Genomic DNA, 17068 nt, shown 5'->3' with positions numbered 1-17068 from the left:
ACATTTAATCTACAGTCATGATCATATCTATTTTTAAACCCTTTAAAATGTGTTGAATTTTAAACTCACCTTGACTTGTGGCTTATAGTGTTGGTGGGAGCTTAACACAGGAATAATAACTAAACCTGCTGCCTAGGGACTGAATCAAGGTGATTTCTTTTTGTTGCCTAAGCTTCTATGCCTCTGATCCTTCCCAAGGCAAATGTCTGTGAACTACATTAGAAGGCAAAGTGTACAAAATGCTGCAGCTGCCAGGCATGTGGTGGCTTGTCTCACCCAGCACCAGAGCTGGGCAGCACTTGGGACAGTTGACAGAAACTGGGCAGGCACTGTCAGGTGTTCTTGGGAAAGAAGGGCAGGAGTTTGTCCTTTAATGCTTGATTCTTACCAGTGCTTTGATTTTCTTGGTCTGGACAACGTGCATAGTGGTACATCCCAAACCTCCCTTTCCATGAGCACTGTCTTTTTGTGCAAGGCAGCTGGTGCCTGAGTGCTCTGCTCTCCTTTTCCTTCAGTAAAGGTGTGACTCCTGTACAAGCACATGCAAAACACAGCTGTCATGAAAGAGTGTTTTAGGTTGCACAAAGAATCACTGACAAAGGTATCAGCAAAAGCAGGTTTAATGTTAAAATGAAAACATAACAAAGTTCATTGACAAGGTTCACTCTACTGTTTACTAGATGGTTAAAGCACACAGAGAAAAATTGGACTAAAACCTAAAATCAATCAATTTGAAACTAAAATCAAACTAAAATTATCTGCCTGGAGGATGGGATAGGAAAAGGGTATGGGTAAGAAAGAATAAGGGAGACCCTCCTGTTGAGTCACAATGTTCAGAGTGAACCCCCTTGCCAAACTTAATCCCAGACTTCACCAACAATTTAGGTCCAAAGGTTTTAATAGACTTAACAGCACTTAATCAAGAGCTTAATTTAAACAATTTAACAAAATATTCTTATAGGACTTACAGTAGCACAGCAGTAACTCACTTATAGGCCTAACTTACTTATTATTCTAAAGCATTTAAGAATCTAGCAGAGCAGCATTGACTGTACATTGGCTATTGCACATTCACACTCACACAGACCTACAGGAGCATGTACAAGGTAAATACCTGTGAAAATTCCCCTCCAGTTGGATGTCTTTGCATCTTCTCAATAGGCAAAGGGTTGAACCTTGAGGAGTGGTCATATGTAGCTTAAAGCTCTTTTACAATAGACCATTATCCCTTTCTATGAATCTATTTGACTTACCCAATAAGTTTTTCTGTTACTGATATGTAGGGGTGGTGCTTTAGCAGGGTAATCTAACTGTAACTTTAATCTACACTGAGGAGATTCTGTAAGAATAGTTTCACAAGTTTTCCTGTTTAGGCCCCCCCTTTGCTCTGTGCAGCAAAATAAAAAGCTTCCTCGCCAGTGTGATCTAATTTCTGATGTAACCATTCTCCCAGTCTATGCCACTCCTGATTTAAGGAATCCTCTGGTTTTATCTCCCTAATTTTAGTTAAGTTGTTGCCTAAATTCAGTAGAAAAACTTTCAAAACAGTATTAAAATTGATAACATAAGAGCAGTCTTTTAATGAATGCTTTCAGGTGCACACATTATACCTATGCACACACACAGCATCAAATTGTCATGATTTTTATAAGTTTAACTAATTAGCATATCTAGCAAGTAAATCCAGTAGGAGAATGGTTGCCCTGGTAACCCACCCTTGCATCTGCCCCACTGGAGCCCCCCACAAGGGTTCTTAGCCCTGAATCTTGTTATGCCTATGAAGTATCTTATTATTTTGGCCAAGATGCTGGTAGAAAGCAGGATATTCTTGTTAGAAATTCTTTTTCTTGAAAATAAGACCAAACAGAATTTCAAGAATGTGGCATAAAATGTGAGAAAGATGAACTACTGTTCCAAAGTGTGAGAAAGTTCTAAAAACTATACAGCTATATGTTAAAAATCTACAAAGCTACAAATATTTAAAAAGCTAAAAATCTTTAGGCATCATTTCTCCTCTTTAGAGACTTGACAAAAAAATTCTATCTTGTCTAGTCTCTACCACTTATATTTAACATTAATCCATAAAGATGACCAGAAGCTACAGCATCGAAACATACACCAAGTCATTATGCAGACACTAACTACAAATACAACTAGTATGAACAGTTGTATTATCCAAATCTGCTTTGGTAACTGTGAAGTAAGTGTATGGTTATTATTTTCAAAGCCCAATGAGTCGTCTTCGAGAGTTACCTGATCTAAAATTTGAGTTTGTTTCCAAATTTCAGCCAAATCTTTTTTAATTCTTCCAGTCTCATCTATATAAGAACAACAACTAGTGTTAATGACTCTACACATGCCCCCTTGTGAGACCAGTAGAAAATCAAGAACCAGTCTGTTTTGCAGAATCACACGAGCCAAACCCCAAACTTCTTCTCGTGAGGCCATGATTGCATCTGAAATTTGATTCTCAGTATGTTCAATAATGGCCGAAATGTTAACAATTGCTTTTTCCAATTCATTTACTTCTAAAGAAGGAATAGGAGCCATAATTGCACTATGGAAGATCATGGGATGCTCAACAAGGGGATTATTGGATGTTTTCATCCTTTCTATGTAAGTCCACCTCCACCCACTTTGTTCTTTGAGGTGATCAAATACTGTTATGTCTGGGATTATAGCCCCAAGGGCACAGGCCCGGTCTTTATCAAGGGGCAAAACTTTCCATGCTTCATTTTTACATATCCAGTACCATCCTGAACCCTGCGGGGGAACCATTCTCCAGGGTGTCTGTGCCAATCCTACTATGGCTTTTGGTACCAGCCTTATTTTAGATTCAGTTTTATGACAATATGGAGGGAGAATGACCTTTCCTGTGACATTAACCACCACGCAGGGAACCTTATAATTTTCTTGATCAGGAATTAAGCTGCTTAGAGTTACAGGTAGGTAGTCCTTAGTGACCTGTTCCCAGCTGTTGTTAAGATTTGTCTCATTCATTAAAACACCAATTAACGGCCAGTTGTTATCCTCATTAATTCTTGGCATTTGAGTACAAATCCAACAACTGTTTTTATGAAGAGCATTGGACACATTTTGGACCAGAGCCGCATGCAAATTTTGGTTCCAAAGCTGAATCATGGTTACCGACTGTGCAGAGAGTAAACACAGAAAAAACAATTTAAACCACATCATCTTCATTTGTATCAGTCTCTGTTTTTCCAGTTGTTCCAGGAGCAGAGGCCCTCTTAACTCTGGAGTAGTCTAGGGTCCTTTGCCAGCAACTTTGACTGCGGTGAGGGTAGTCAGCAGGACCTGGACTGATCCTCTCCACTCAGCTTGCAGAGGGTCACTGTCCCAGCATTTAACATTCACCCAGTCTCCAGGCCGGAACGGATGAGCAGGGGTGTCCAATCTGATGGGTCTGGATAGCACGATGAACCTCTGGAGCTTCTGCAATGTGAAACTTAGAGCATTAAATACTTTTCTAAGTCAATTTTCCCCCTCCTGTGAATTTCTCCCAGCATATGTGGAATTCGATATGACCCACCATACAATATTTCAGGGAGTTATGTTGTCCCTCTGCCTCGGTTGTCTGTGGATTCTCAGTAAGGCTATAGGCAAGGCCCAAACCCAGGTCATGGATGTCTCTTTACAAATTTTGCTAATTTGTGTTTTGAGGGTACCATTCATATGTTCAACTTTGCCACTCACCTGGGGTCTGTAAGACATAGAGAGATCCCAAACAATTCCCAGAATTCGACTAACCTCCCCCACAATTGTTGCAACAAAGTGTGGCCCTCTGAGGACAACCCCAAAGGAATCCCAAATATTGGAATTATATGATTGAGCACAACTTCTACCACTTCTTTTGCTGTGTAGGTATGACAGGGGTAAGCTTCAGGCCATCCACTGGAGGTATCAACCAACACCAGTATGTACCCATATCCTTCTTTGCTTTCTCAGCAAAATCTATTTGCCAACAATCTCCAGGAAGGTCTCTGGCCTTTTGTCACCCCTAGCACTACTCTTTCGCTCATATCAGGATTGTTTCAATGGCAGATTTCACATTTGCTTACTATAGATTGCACAATTTCTGTCATTCCCCTTCCTATTACTGTCTTCTCCAAATGTTTCAAGAGATTTTCTGTTCCCCGGTGGTACCTTCATGTTCCCACAGAGCAATCTCCTGAAGGAGTAGGGATGGGACTACAGCCTGTCCTTTTGGTGTAACAGCCCACCATCTTCTTTGATTTTAGCCTTAAGGGACTCAATTAACTGGTGGTCTCTCTCATACTTTGATCATACTTTGGGGTAAACCCTGACAGATCAATTTCTTTCTGTGGTATTACTGCTAGGATACTCCTTTTGCCATTTCATCAGCAAAGTGGTTTCCTGCTTTGGGAGTCATGCACCCCTTTTGATGAGCTTTGCAATACATAATAGCCACCTCTGCAGGCTTCCAAATACTCTGCAGGAGTGCATGGATCTGGTTGGCATGCTTGATTCCACTGCCCTGAGTGGTTAGCAGCCTTCTTTCCTTCCAGATGGCTCTGTGGGTATGCACAACACTAAATGCATATTTAGAATCAGTCCATATATTTACTTTCCTTCCTTTGCTTCGTTCTAGAGCTCTCTCAGATCAATCAGTTCAGCTTTCTGTGATGATACATCTGGTGGCAAGGCCTTTGCCTTGATTACCTTGTCCTGGGTTGTCACTGCATGTCCTGTCATTTGTTTACCATCCTGCATGAAGCTACTTCAGTCCATATACAATTCCCAGTCTGGATTTTCTAGAGGCACGTCCTTCAGGTGTGGTCTGCTGGAATAGGCCTCTGCTATGATCTGTGAACAGTCATGCTCGGGCAGGGCACACTGCCAGTCAATGGTGAGGACAGAAACATAGCAGGATTGACAAAAGATGTTGTTTTTAGAGTAATATCATCCTGTTCCAACAACACAGCCTGGTACTTAAGCATTCAGCTAGGGGACAACCCATGTCCCCCCTTTTGTTCTAGTACAGTTAGTACTGCATGGGGTACATACACTACAGTGTGCTGCCCAAGGGTGAGTTTCTGGGCTTCCTGGACCAATATAACAGTAGCTGCCACAGCTTTTAAACACCCAGGCCACCCTTGGCTAACATTGGCTAGGTGCCCTCAGATCATGAGGGCAATCAGAACCCTAGTATGGGAATTAAAAACATATCAATCACTGGGATCCATATAACCCCATGATCCTACTACAGCAGAAGGGGTTTTTGCAGAGCACGGTACTTACTGCAACCTCTTTCAAACTGGCCCTGACAGAGCAGAGACCTTTAGTATTTGGCTCAACTGCATTTGAAGAGACAAAAGGCACTTTTATCTTTAGACCAAGCAGTGAAACAAGATGAGAAAATACATCAGGAACATCATGTACAAACCAGAGAACCGTTTAATTTGCTGGAATCTATCTTACAGGGAACTTTTCCCCCTGGAAAAAAATGACACAAAACTCTACAATATGGAAATAGTATGTCTAAGTAATGGCAGCTGCAGAAGGAATTAGCTGAAGAACCTACTAAAGTTTACAAATTACAAAATTCTGTAAATGCAAATCCATTACAATATTACAACAACCTTTCAAACCTTCACCAATTTTAGATGCACCTCCCCTTACTAAGGGGATGTCAACAGAAGACACTTGGTTTACTGATTCCTCAGCAAAAACAGTAAATGATACATGGCAATATGAGGCTCTTGCAGTTCACTCCAGTAATTTTAAATCTTTGCTGTACAGGTTGCACACCCAGCTTTTGGGCATCCTGCTGTGTGAATACTGAAACTTGGGCTCCTGTACATAACAGAAATTTTATTATTGACAATGACAATAAGGAATCAGAATGTATGGGCCATTGATATCTATCCATTGACGAGCGTTGACCTGCTGGACTGGCAGGCCCAGGTACTGTCCAGATGTTACTCATTTTTTTGATCCCTGATTTTGGGGAGAGGAAGGGTTATTCTCCCTCCCTGAATCTGATGCTGGTGTTGGTGTCTGAGTGTTCAGAGTATATTCTCTCTGATTGTTGCCATCTTGTCTCAGGAATGCATCAATTAGGCTCTGGATAACACCAATAGGCTGTCTCTGAACTGGAGCTTTTGCAATACCTAATGATAATGCCTGATTATATACCTCTTTCTAGCACCTCTGTTTTCTGGATGGGTGACCCGTAGGTCCTGGTTCCTGGGAATAGTCAATTTGTCTAAAATTATGACTTTTATTTTCAGTTTTACTGGATAAATCACTCCATCCTATCTCTCGACTGTAATTTATGCTGTCACTCATTAATGTTGCCCAGGTGGGGATTTCTCTGTGTTCTAAAATTGCAGCAACACTCCCAGCCAATTCCGCATTAAAGGCTGTGTCTCTTTTAATTTCATTTCATTTTGAAGCCAGGTAGGATTTGAGTATGTCAAGGGCTCCCTTAATTAGCAGCTTTAACATTTCATAGGTTACAGGTGCTGTAATGGGAGCATTAATAGGGCAATGCTTACGCACGGCTTGGACATGAGCAGCTTTCGTAACAGCAGTGAAGAGCTCACTCAAAGATTTAATGGGTGTGATCAGAGGCTCTCCCTTCTCCCTCACATCTATTTCACCAGCCCAGTATGCCATCCTGCTTGTGATCAAATGGGGATAATCTGGGGGGGTAGGGACCAGAAGTTAAAAAGACAGCAGGACCCCAAAACCCTTTAGCTTCTTCACCACTTGATAGGACTCCGTCTCCTCCAGATAAACAAACTCTCCATAAATATTCAGTTTCAGTTTCACCTGGTTTATGGCTGTAGTGTTCTTGCAAATTTGCTATCTGAATCCGATCAAACAGAAGTTGGCATTTGGTTAGGATTTCTTCATCCACCCCAAGGTCCGGTAGTTACCTCTGTTTTTATAATGGGTCTGACTTCATACACAGGGGAATTTGAAGGAGATAAAAGATCATTTTCCCCTGGTATGTTATCACAGGAATCACCCCATATATTTCTATCCCAGTCTTCAGGGGATGCGATTATCTTTCTAATCTGCACAGTGTCAGGAGGATTTGGAGCTCTTTTTCCTTCAGCTTTTGTTTTCCTTTCTTTTCTTCTTGTAACTGTCTCTGCATCTGTTCTATTTCAAGGACAGTAATAGTTCAGTTCTTTTCCTGCTTTCTATTTCAGTTTTCAGCTCTTGTTTCTCTTTAACTTGATCTTTCCTATACTGGCGGGCAGCTTCTAGGCAGGTGTCTAATATTTTACAAATAATTCCTTTGTTTTTTCCAGCCTTTATATGGCCCCTAGCTGCTTCTAGACATCCCTCCACAACTTCCCAGTCATGCCAATTATTCCAAGACCATTCATCTGAGAACTTAGGATTTGGACTTATTCCATGCTTTTTAAGTAGTCAGTGACTTAATTTCCCATCCTGCTGACTACAATAATTTGTCACAAATCAGTGTTTTAGGTTGCTCAAAGAATTGCTGGCAAAGGTATCAGCAAAAGCAGGTTTAATATTAAAGTGAAAATGTGACAAACTTGTTGGCAAGATTCACTCTACTGCTTACTAGATGGTTAAAGCACACAGAGAAAAATTGGACTAAAACCTAAAATCAATCAATCTGAAATGAAAATTAAACAAAAATTATCTACCTGGAGGATGGGAATGGGAAAAGGGTAAGGATGGGAAAGGGCAAGGATAAGAAGGAATAAGGGACACCCTCCTGTTGAGTCACAATGTTCAGAGTGAACCCCCTTGCCAAACTTAGCCCTGGACTTCACCAGCAATTTAGGCCTAAAGGTTTTAATAGCATTTAGACTTAGCAGCACTTAGTCGAGAGTTTAATCTAAACAATTTAACAGAAGATTCTTATAGGACTTACAATAGCAGAACAATAACTCACTTACAGGCCTAACTTAACTATGTCTCTAAAGCACTGAAGAATCTAGCAGAGCAACATTCATTGTACATTGGCTATTGCACATTCACACTCACACAGACCTACAGGAGCATGTACAAGGTAAATACCTGTGAAAGATTCCCTTGAGTTCAGTGAAGGACTCACACTGGATGTCTTTGCATCTTCTCGGGGTTGAGCCCTTAGGAGTGGGGGTATTAGCCCAGGCTCCGTTGCTGTCCTTTGGTGATGGTCCTCCAGGAACAGCAATGCTGAGAGCTCTTTTGCTCTGAGGCCTGTTACAGCGGGGATGCTGTAACACACCTATATCAAACCAGGAGTCCCGTGGAAAGGAAATATATATGTGGACAGATTCTTGGTAGATGTTTCAGAGATGTTTATTTCCCCAGCCCATGGCCGGGGCTCTGCTGAGGAACTCTCCCAGTCTGGACTCAGGGTCCTTGCGCGCGCAGGGAACACAAACCAACCAATGGGAACGAGGCTGAGCAGGTGCTGGTCTCAGCCCGCTGCAGTCCAGGAGAGCTCTAGGGTCTGTCTTTGCACCGCTGTTTATATGGCCATGAGGGAGTGGGCTTTAGTCACAGTAATTTTCCATCCTGGCTGCAATTTAGGTCAGCAAGTTTCTTTGAAAATTTGATAACAAAAATATTGTTTCACTTGGGTTGTTATGCAGGCAAGAAAATGAAGTTTTCAAGGCTGTTAGTTAAAACCAGGAGCTCGTTAGACAACACAAGTTCCCGGGAGCAGACAGTGTTTCTGATAAGCTCAAGAGGAGCTGAGTCCAAGTGCTGTTTGTCAAGGCCAAGGCCTAACAAGCATTTCTGAGATCGCAGTGCAGCCTGAGGAGGGGATAGAATGCACCACTACAGCACTTCGACTACTGACAGCTGTGGCATTTCATAGCTTCAGACAGGAGTGTGTGTAAAGGCAGCGACCCACACGGTCCCACACAGCTCCCCTCTGAGCAGGGCTGCACCTGCACTGTCCCCTGCCTCCTCGTGCCACTGTGCCCTCCCAGCAGCTCCTCAGTGGCCTGGCCTGTGCTGTGGTCCCCATCCACAACCCACCCGCGCTCAGCCTTGGCCTCACACAGGGGAGCAGGCATGCACTGACACCCCTGTGCTCCCCTCAGCAGCACCCCAAACTGGGGACTGGTAACAAGGGGTGATTACTGGTTTTGTAGGCTGTCCATGCTCAAGATCCAGCAGAAAGAGGGTCTTTAGGGAAAAAAAAAAAGGCACACTGGGAGCCCATTTCCAACCATACTTATTAAATGGGGGCATCTGTCAAATGTACATTGGTTAGGCTTGTTTCCTGATTGCTAGCCCAGGGCCTGGGCTGCTCTGTAAACTGTGTGCGTCCCAGTGTTTGTACATCGCTGCTGGTGTCACCGCTCATTTCACCACTTCCATCCTGTCCATTAGCAGGTGTGGAAAAAATTCCCTTACACCACAAATTTCTCCTTTTTAGCATAACCAACCTGCTATGTTAGTTTCTGACTCCCGCTTAACAAGGTGCCAGAATACCCCTCACCCTTTGTATAAAACGTCCCTGCTCATTATGCAGCTTTCCTTTTGCTTAGCCTAAGGGCAGAGACTTTTTGTTTTCCTCTCCAGTCCCCAGTGTCCTTCCTCCCCTCATTATCGAAAATTCTTGCATGGGAGATAACAAAGTCTCATCACCTTCTCACTGCCTGAGCCAGCACAATTCCTAATCCCTCTCAAACTGTCAGGGAAGCCAGGGCCTGACACACGTAATCCACTCCTGACCTTGCCAAAACACTGCAGACATGATTAACTATCCCCACCACGCGCACCTCCCTCCCCCAGCCCTCCACTCAGTCAGAACGGCCAAAACTGCTCCACAAACTGCTCCCACTCCTGTCCCTTTGCCAGCAGCTCGTAAATGTGAGCCCACCCTCACATCAGTGCTTTTCACCTTTGCTTTGAGTCAGGCCCACCTCTCTTCCTTTTTCTTGTTCTCACATGCTTTTTAATGCTTTTATCATCATGCTGATGATTAGATGCCCATTTTCATCTACGTGAAACAGGAGGACCCAGCAATACTGACTATATAAATCCTTCAACATTAAGTATTTTTCACTCTGTGTGTGTATGTGTGTGAGCTTGTTTGCATGGGGTTTTTTTCCCCATCTGGAAGAGGCACAGCTGTTACTTTTGTATCAACTCTGAGGCAGATAATATTCTACATATTACTTATTAAAAAAAAGGCGAGTGTGGGCACATCCAACTTCTGGAGGCTCACAGGGTTACAATTTAAAGTTTACAGACATCTCCATATGTAAACTTCGGCTTCATTGTGCACTGCTTTTCTTCTGAAGCCCTCAAGATGCTCTGGAGATACAAAGGGCTCAGTCTCCATGGGGCTGCCTCTGACCTTGCTCCAGCACAGCCCTTACGCACATGCTCAACTCTGAAGATAGGCAGAGGGACTTGCTGAAACCGGTGGGCGGCTCATGACGGGCGAGAAACACGGCCTCTAAGTGCTCTGCTGGACTGGGGCCAGAGCCCAGAGCATGCGAGGATGGAGCCAAAATTAACTCAGGCTCGCTGTGTGCATTGCTGTGAGAGCTGCCTGAAACAGGGAAATACCCTTCTGTGGGAGATTCTGTTATTTGAGGGTTTTTTGCTAAGGACAATGCAAATGCGTGAGTGCAGGCTTTAAATAAAATAAAAGCCTTTTTAAAGCTTTAAAATAGAAATTATTTAAATGTGCTCCCCCTCCTTCCTATTACCTGCAGCCTTCTCTTCATCCTTAGCAAAAGATTAAAAGAAATAACAGGAGTTGTTACAATGGAAATAACAGGTTTAATGTAAAACCTTTGACCATCCTATCTGAAGTAAGCTAAGATTTTGTCAACATATAATCCCTTTCAGGCCCTGTGTTTGCATCACAGGAAACTTAGAAGATGATTTATGGACAATAAAAAGGACTAAAAGACAGCCTTGCTAAGAGCAGGTGAGACCTTTCTGAGGGTGCATGAGTGTGTAAGGCAGATGGCAGCAAGGGGGAAATGCCCAGACTTACAGACACAGGAGAGGTGGGCACAGCTGCCAGAACTGGGGGAGAATGCAACCAGCACAGTGGGGACCCAAGAGTCTTCCAATTGCAGTGTGGCCATAAATCCTCATTAATTCTGGAAACAGCTCCACAGTGGTCCAAAGCCAGGCAGAAAAGCTGTGGAGTACTTAGCTCTGGGTAACAGGCAGGCAACAGCTATTCCTGACAAGACCTGCAAAGCAAGTAAGCTAAACACACATTCACGTGCCTGATTGCCCAGGGATGGGGTAGTGGGACGTTTTAGTTAAGTACAGGCTTTAATGTCTACTCAATCACGGCTTCTGCCCGGATTTAAGCCAGAATTCTAGATCTCCAATGTCTTCACCCTATGTGACATCAGGTAACTTATCCAGATGATTGGTTTTAAGCCTTCCAACAACTCCATTCATTTCTGTTGGATTGCTCCTGCCTGCCAACCCCTTGCAGTCAGCTGTGCCAAGCTCCAGCTAGGGAGGCTGGTGAAGATGGCACTAAGGAGGTAAAAAACCAAAATCCAAATGAGACCCAGGAGAGCCAGGCTCTATTTGAGTTCTATCACAGCTTTCCTGGGGAACCAGAGGCAGTTCATGCTATTGCTCCTGGCATTCAATTTGCATCAGTGTATGTGCTGCAAGGTGATGAACATGGCCAAAGACTAATAAATTGTTGTTAATAATGCAAGGCAAGGGCAGAGCCAGCAGGAACCCAGACTGGGTGGGATTACTCTAGACCTCATTCTGATGTGGAGCTCTGTGCTAGCCTGCAGCAACCACACAAGATTATTTTTAAGGTACTTTTGTTTTGCTTTGGGTCAAGGGTTGATGGTATACTGAGAGGAGTTTCTCTCAAGTTCTGCAAGGGCAAGGGAAAGCAACCATGAACGTGATAAAAGGCCAGACAAGGACTAAGCCCCTTGCTGGCTTCAAACATAAACACATCCTTATAAAAATAAGGCCATTTCCTTGTAACTGGAGCGTGCAGGAAGTTTGTTTTTATAAGCAGAAAACAGAACCTGTTCTTAATGAGGAACACTTGTCCATGGCCAAACATCTTGTCAACAATGGTAATTCTTTCAAGTTCCTCTGTGCTTGTGACATCCCAAAAGAATTATCTTCTAAGAAATATGATCAAAAAGTCCATAAAACCCAAACAAGGAATTTACTGGACAAGATTCTAAGAGCAGGAAATAGGAAAAAAATGAAAGCATGGTTAAAAAAGAAACCTACCATAAATGCTACTGAGCCATAGCAGCAAAAAGTGCTGTATTAATGCTGACATCAATTACTTAGGGAAGGCTGGGAAACCCTTCCCAACAGGAATACATATGTCTTTCATTATCTGGTTCAGCCATTGAGGAAGACTGAACACCCAGTGACTGCTTGTGTCCTCCTGATGATGATGTGACCAAATTTGGGAAATGTGCAAAACCAGTCTGAATGCATGTCTAGTGCCAAAGGCAGAGAGGAACAGTCAGAGCTTCTGGGCAGGCTTAGGAGCTGTAGCTTTTCATCCTAGAAAGCTGCACACTGAAAGTTCAAAGTACAAGCAGGAACTCAAGGCAAAGAAGGGGTGCAGGGCAGAGCCCCCAGTCTGTGCTGTCATCCCTTCACTTTTCATCGCCTTGAGGAATGATGCAGCTGTCTTGCTGTGCCACCCAGGTGGCCCACATTTTTGGGGCACAGAACATTCACAGCTTGCTGTCTGTGTTAGTGAGGTAAATCACAGGGCCTTTTCTAAAGTCTGTGACTTACGGGTGCAGGCTATTGACCGAAAAGAAGAATGTCGTCATCACATGTGTGGGTAAAATTGGTAATGGGCAGAGTAATTTCAGAAATAATTTATATGATTGATTCTCAAGATTCAACATATTGCTCTGCTATTCTCTTCGAAACTCCTTTCCAGGCCTGAACTCTGCATAAGACCTGCAGAAAAAGGGTAATCTCTGATGCCAAACAAGTGGCTGTGTAGAGGTCTCTAATTTGCTGCCACTGTGTAACTGGTTACATTTAGGGACTGTGCACTAAGGAATTATCACCTCCTTATTTTTGTTACTCCCTCCTATCTCATTCCCTGGAAGGAAGGACAGACAGAAAGCCTGATTATACTGAAGCCAAAACATTTACCATTAACTTTGCCAAGGCCAGGATTTTGCCTACTGTATGGGTCCAGTGCTTAATTCTGTGTCTGTGTGACCTGGCCAAAGCTCCAAGGTACACTTTTATCAACTGAAGCACACCATGTGCCATGGTTGTTTGCTGAAGTAATTTAAATTAACTCCATAATGCAATTCAGGGAGGGAAAGAAAATACAGATTGAAGGTTGCAGCAACTTTATTCAGTTCAGCTACAAAAATGACAGGTAGCCCCATCTGACTTGGAACTCTTTGAAAAGGGCAGCTCCTTGTGTATTACACTGAAACAGGCTCATTATTATTTCATGAGCTAGCTGGCCACGGTGTCACCATGGATAAACAAACATGGGAAAATCACTCTGACCACTTCTCAGAATCTTATGCTGCAAGCCATTTGTGAATGTAAATATTAAGGGTGGGAAAACCTCAAAGTATCTGACCCCTATTTCCAGGATCTGGCATCTTGTGAGAATTGGTTACATAGTGAGAAATTCAAAGCCTTGACAACTTGGCTTCAAAAGTATTTTTTTAATATACATCGTTTTCCTGTCACTGAGTAGGAGAGAGACAAGCCTCTTCTCCAAAGCACAGTTCAGGATTAAAAAGAACCTCTGTAACCATGGGAAATTGTGGGCCAAAATGCTGCTTTGATTTAAATAGTAATAACTGTAATATTAAAATATAGACTAGGCATTTCTATCTTTAGTCATCTCCCTGGATCTAGGATGGGGCTTATTCCTGTCAACGTATTTATGCAGAACTTAGACTCATTTCCCTGGTTTCACCTCAATTGCTGTGTTCTGCTTCTCTTTCTTTAAAACTTTATGCTTCACTTTCTTATTCAAATGCTTTGGGGTTTAAAAAGTAAATATACCTGAGTACAAATCAAATCTTTTGTAGCTTTGGTTCTGCTTAAAAAATTGACATCAACAGAGAGTTAAACATTTCATCAGCAACTGGCAATTTGCTCCAGACTTCACCCAATCTGGAGCACGTGTCTGTATGGTAAGACCCTCCTGGAGAGGACAATTGACTGGGCTGTAGCAGTGGCATGCTCTGCGCATCTCCCTTCTTGGGAAAGACACTTTTTTTAGCCTGGTCTGTCATCATAGCAAGTAACATGTGCCACAGTCACAGATCCAATCTTGAAACACATTTTGAAAGCTGCCAAACTGTACTGCATTTCCTTGCTTTCCACTGACAGTCCTAGTTGTGCCCTGCCTATGTGGGACACTTGAAGGTCTTATCTGGATGAAAGAATTTTCTATCATCAGTTAGGATCTGATCTTGACAGTTATGATCTGACCTTGGGAAGGAAGGAAGGAAGGAAGGAAGGAAGGAAGGAAGGAAGGAAGGAAGGAAGGAAGGAAGGAAGGAAGGAAGAGAGAGAGAGAAAGAAAGAAAGAAAGAAAGAAAGAAAGAAAGAAAGAAAGAAAGAAAGAAAGAAAGAAAGAAAGAAAGAAAGAAAACGAAAGAAAGGAAGAAAGGAAGAAAGGAAGGAAGAAAGAAAGAAAAAGAAAGAAAGAAAAAGAAAGAAAGAAAGAAAGAAAGAAAGAAAGAAAGAAAGAAAGAAAGAAAGAAAGAAAGAAAGAAAGAAAGAAAGAAAGAAAGAAAGAAAGAAAGAAAGAAAGAGAAAGAAAGAAAGAAAGAAAGAAAAAAAGGATTTTACATACTTCAGAAACTGATGCATAGAAATATTCATGATTAATAAGTCTTTGCAGAATTGAGAGCACTTGGGGAGATGCACTTCTGAGCATTTCTTCTGATCTGCTGAGGATTTTGGTGTGATATGGAGAAGAAATTTGAGACTCTTCCAGGTGGCTGAAGGCTGTTCATTGAAGGAGACAGCAACATGTAAATTATAGTTATAGTCCTCTCCAGCTTTCGGATCTACTGCACTTGTATGGGATGAGCCGGGGAGCAAAGGGACTGCTCTGCTGCAGCAGAATGCTGAACAGCTGGGACTAGACCATGTTGAGAAAATGGTCGGGTATTGCCTGTCACCTAAGCTGTTCTACTGCTCAGCAATATTTTGTAGATGACAATATTCAGGAGTAAATCGAGCCCACACAGGAGCATAGCCATGCACATGCTTTTGTTTTCCAGCCTGTCTGTGCTTTGGGTACTAATGCGTGTCCAACGGCACAGGAAAGGGCAGGTAGGGCAGATGCTGTTTCATCTGGCTCCAGCACTATACGATGTGTTATCTCAATGATGTCATACAGAGCAATCCATGTAGGCAGTGTGGTTTAAATACAAGCTGGAGCCATGAAGCTTGAGTTTCCTCTCACATACATTGGCTCCATGCTAGCATTGCTTCATCATTTTCAGTGCAAATTCACACTGGTTTAGATCAGCAGCAATGAGATCAGAGAACAATTATCTTCACCAGATGCATACAGTCTCTTTTCTCCTGGATGTGTGTCAGGCAGCAAGCATTTGCCCTGAGCCTCCGAAAATTCCCGTTTCCCAAAGTGGAATATGGTGGCCAAGGCAGGTGCAGAGCAGAGGGCCAAAGCAGACACTTGGAGGGGTCCATTCCCCTTCAGGGAGGCAGATATAGGGACAAATTTAAACTTGCTGCTCCACAATGGCAAAGAAGGAGTCCTGCACAATAAAGCCCCTTGTGAGCTGCTGTCAGTGACCATCAGCCCCAGGAAAGAGCTGCATTTTTACCCTCTGCAAGATTTCACCTTGTGTTGCTGCAGAGACCCTGTGGCTGCCAGGTACCCTCTGCTCTGAGGACACTTCTAAAAGGTCACAGCTGGGCCTTTCTCTTCACCTGCCTTTCCAGAATGTGGTGGGTGTCCAGGACATCCTTACTGGGCTCACTATGCCCAACATTTGCTCCCACTGACTTCAAGCTGGCGGTGAAATATTTTCCCCTTCCACTTTCAGGCAAAAGGCTGGCTGTGACCCAGTTCCCTGTCCGGGAAATGGGGATAGAAAGCACTCTGTTTGTTGGTATGGAGAGAAAATAGCCTTTGAAGCTGGAGCTGTGTTTTAAAGTCTTTCTGGCTGTAATTGACACAACAGGGTCCAGGCCTTGGCTGCAATAATTCTCCCCAATCAAATTCAGAGGCTGCATAAATGCAATTTAATAATTAAGCCATGATTTTGGCTCCATTGGCACAGCAAGAAAATCAAGATGCCCAACAGATTGTTTGAAACCTGTTAATTTTGCATAATCTCAAAGTGACACATTTTTCTGTACAGGTATCTCAGGAATACATGTTTTTGCAAGAACATGGCTCAGCATTTCTGTCCCCTGCTATGTTAATCACAACCAACTGGTATCTGAATAATAAAGCAAATTCCCCACAGGATAAAGCTGACATATGAGAGTTTGAATTTGGCTGACCTGGAAATCTCTCAGTCATGGATTCTGACAAGCTGCATTGTCAGAATAAGGCAGAGGTAATTGTGGCTCCAACTAAAGGGCAAGGAGGACAAGCAGCCATAAGATGGTGAGCATGAAAAGAAATAGCCCTCTGTTACAAGAACAGCCCCACTGAGGGATGCTGATTTTAAATAGGAGAAAGAAACCACTCTAGGATGACCCTGGTTATGTATTAGTTCTCCTCTTCTCATGACCCCCCGAGCTGCTCTCTGGGAAGCCTCCTGCTCCCTGGTCCCCCAGCCACACCCAGCTGGGGCTGGAGAAGTCCCAAGGACAGCCCTTTGCTGCCCTGAGCAGAACAACCCCCCTGGCACATCCCTCCAGGTCTGCCTCTGGCACTGAGCACACGTGGCTGGGCACCGTGGGGCGAGTCGGAAGCACAGAGCTGTGGGCTCTGTCCAGCTCCACTGCACTGGGGTGCCAGGACACTGAGACTCCCCTGCTCCTCCACAGCACCGTACAACTGACAGTGGAGTTTATTTTGGTGATCCTGCCTTGCCTGCTTCCCCCAGAGCAGGCTGAGAACTGAGGCTGTCACCCC

General features: G+C 43.4%; 1 long non-coding RNA gene across 1 annotated transcript; it reads right to left on the bottom strand.

Annotated features, from left to right (window-relative positions):
• Positions 1–604: 604 nt before the first annotated feature.
• On the bottom strand, positions 605–8496 carry LOC138114620 (uncharacterized). Its single transcript, XR_011152692.1, has 2 exons — positions 8047–8496; positions 605–3453 (listed from the first exon to the last, which is right to left on the bottom strand). It is a non-coding gene; the product is annotated as an uncharacterized lncRNA (long non-coding RNA).
• Positions 8497–17068: the final 8572 nt, after the last annotated feature.

This window comes from Aphelocoma coerulescens, chromosome 9, assembly GCF_041296385.1.
Source record: "Aphelocoma coerulescens isolate FSJ_1873_10779 chromosome 9, UR_Acoe_1.0, whole genome shotgun sequence".
Lineage (NCBI taxonomy): Eukaryota > Metazoa > Chordata > Aves > Passeriformes > Corvidae > Aphelocoma > Aphelocoma coerulescens.
This window is presented reverse-complemented; position numbering and strand designations above follow the sequence as displayed.